This window comes from Lepisosteus oculatus, unplaced genomic scaffold (genome assembly GCF_040954835.1).
Source record: "Lepisosteus oculatus isolate fLepOcu1 unplaced genomic scaffold, fLepOcu1.hap2 HAP2_SCAFFOLD_44, whole genome shotgun sequence".
Lineage (NCBI taxonomy): Eukaryota > Metazoa > Chordata > Actinopteri > Semionotiformes > Lepisosteidae > Lepisosteus > Lepisosteus oculatus.
Genome location: NW_027167977.1, coordinates 2,065,844 through 2,069,219, shown reverse-complemented (window position 1 = coordinate 2,069,219; position 3,376 = coordinate 2,065,844).

Genomic DNA, 3,376 nt, shown 5'->3' with positions numbered 1-3,376 from the left:
TCTTATTATGGTATATATGTATAATATAGCGCGACCGCTTCACGAAGCTAGAAAGAAAGTTATCCGCCATTTTTATTTTACCTGCAATTGAATTTGCCATTAAAATCATTATTAATACCGCAGCTGCTAAATAACTTACCTAAAAGCGTTCAGATACAAAAGCACTTGAGCTGTAATGTTTGTATACTGTTGGCCCGATGACCTACTTCAAGAAGAATTGTTACATAGACCGCCAAGGACTGTCATCACACTTTACGTCATAAAGCGCTTTAAAACTTTTGACAAGTTCAACACCTCATATTTTGAACTGTTTATCATGGTAAAAGCAACTCAAAGCAATTCTAAAAATGATCGAAAGGTAAAAATACAAGCTTATACGAGCTGTCGTTTTAACATTTATAACATATATTTAAACAAAACATATATAATCTATTTTAATAAAATAGAAAAGTGTTCTTAGTCTTCACTTAAAAGCTGTTAGAAGCTGCCTTTCTGACAAGAGAGTTCTGTGAGTTCCACAGTCTCAGTGCATTAAAGTCAAAACCAGTTGCTTTTTATTTCCTGTTTTACGACAGAGCAAGGAGGGTGTCCACAGACCACTGTGCACCTGCAGACTGATATGGGGGGTAAATAGTCTAGAAGTTAGTAAATAAGATTTTAACACATGTTCTAAAACAAACCGGACACCTGTACAGTGATGCCAACACAGTGATCTGAGCTCCTTCTTTGAGTTAAATCCTAGCATCTGCATTTTTTACAAGTTGTTGCTATGGCAGAGCATGACCAGAGCATAACAGAAACCACCCATTTTCTAACCGCTTCATCCAATTCAGGGTCAGGGGGTCAGGGGGTCGCGGGGCACGGGGGAGCCAGAGCCTCAGAAAGTAATAAGCAGGAGATACCTGGGACTGGATGGTAGTCCAATGCAGGGAAGACACAGACACTCACCAATTATCCCAGAAGCCAATTAACCTACCAGTAGTTCTTTGAACTGTGGGAGGAAGCCGGAGCACCCAAAGCAAACTCATGCAAACATGGGGAGAACATACAAGCTCCATACAGATAGCACCCCAGGTCCAGAAGTGTACCCAGGGCCTCAGCACTGTGAGCTAGCAATGCTAAACGCTGGGCTACTGTGCATGCTAATTTCTAGGCATCAGGTGATCAATCAGGTAGTGTTTCTCAGATAAAAGGACACCAGTTATTTAGTATGAGATTCAAATTGACCTCAGAACAAAATATAACTTATGTTATATAACTTATATAGAACTTACTACAGCATAACTGTCTTATTTGGCTCTTGTAGAAAATATTAACAGCATGCCTATTAAACATACAGTATCTAGCAATCAGCAATCAAAATAAAAACATTTCCAAACATGGAAACTGCCCAGTTAATGAAGCATTTCAAAGACATTAATCTATTCAATAATTACAGTTTTAAGTAGATAACAGATTTATATTCAGATTACGAAAGCATCATAACAACTGCTGCTTGTGTAAGGAATCCATGAATACCACTGTACATGAGAATTCCACACCTATTTGTAATCAATACACAAAATCCTATTGAATTTCAGGTACTTGTTTATTCAGCATTGCTTGACTCCGCGGACTCCTTGTTGTTTCAATATTCTAGCAATAGGACTAATCGCCAATACAGTGCCGTTGTAATCTATTCCTTCTGCCAGCAGAGGACGGTATTCGCACAGCCAGTTCAGGATAAGATACGGTCCTCGCAGTTCACAGTACAACTGGCCAAAGCCGTATTCGGAATATGCTCTCGATAACCTCGTTTAGTTTAAGTACGGCCATATTTCATATCAACCCACAGATGCATTGCATAAACACTAGAATTCTGGTTGTACTTAAATTGACCTTATACGTTTTGGATTATGTTTAACCTTCTTCAATTTCTTCAACCATATTTTGAGATGATTACGTTTACAGAAGCAAATATTATTCAGTGCTTTTTCTTCACTCCTTTAATCAAACCCACATTTCTATAAGGAGGGCCATTGTGAAACTCCCCAAAGTGAGCTGAATTAATCTTTCATTCTTCACACCTGCGAAGTCATTCCTTCATTGTGTAATATGAAGGCCTTTCATTATTCACGTATACTACAACATCTGAAAATAATGGGTCTTGAAATAGTTGAATGAAAGAAAATCCTGAATAACTCCTCCAAATGCGTGTTACACTTTCATCAAGTACACACACTTTGAATGTGATGAACTATAAAAAGTTATTTTAACCATACCCAATGGAGCTCAGGAGTGCGATTGCATACACAATCATGTTTTCAGTGTTTGGACATCAGCCGTACATCAGAACAATCATTTCACTAACACAGCTCCGTGTTGAGTGACTTCCCTCCAAGAACACAAAGTCACTTTCCCTTAGCAATTATTGCATGGACTTTGATTATCTGCCTTCTGCATCAAGCCCTGTATTATATACGGTACAAAGCCAAGCTTTGGGATAGTGCTTTGTTTGGATCCTTGTCTTGATCCTTTTGGATCCCAGGCTGCTCATTTGCAACTGAGTTTTGACATTAATTATAGTGACTATAGCAATGAGCTGGCACTGTGGTTCACAGAGCTGGGGTCCTGGGTTCAATTCCTGGGGTGCAGTCTGGATGGAATTGTATGTTCTCCCTTCATTTGTGTGGATTTCTTCCAGGTGCTCCAGTTTCTTCCCACAGTCCAAAGACATACAGTACTAGTAGGTTAAGGTGGAACTACAGTCCCAATTTTGCAGACACAAAATTATTTAATTTCAGTCACAAAATAAAATCATTGACATTATAGAAAAACTTTACAAACTCAAAATTGAGCACAAAATCATGAATTTTGTGAAAGGACTGTAAGTTACGCCATGTTGTAACAAATTCGCATTCAAGTTCCACACAAATTGCGATGTGATGCAGCCCTTCCTGCTCACTAATCACTGTAATGACTAATGCAATGTGATGTAGGAGAGAAAGGGTATAGGTTATGCAGCAAACATTTCACTGCAAAAAACGTTCCATTCCAAGGTTCTTTATGCAGAGTTAACAATGTAGTATTATTTATTGGCAAAAACGTAAAAAAGTTGAGAGTTATATTTCCATTGGATTAAACGAGATGTATTCACAAGCCTGCTCCTTTACAATGTCATAGGGCCACAACAGATTATAGGAAGTTTTGCTGCCTCGTTCTGAATCGCAGAACATGGTAATTCTTTAACCTTGAAATGTAGTCTATTTTGTGATGTAATGATGCAATGTCCCTTTACTGAGAGCCAGCAATCAACGGATGTGTCTGATCGTGAATGGTTTTCCCTGTTGTTTGTTGTATTACTTGGTGTTGCATTTTAAGCTGTGCATGAGGCAGG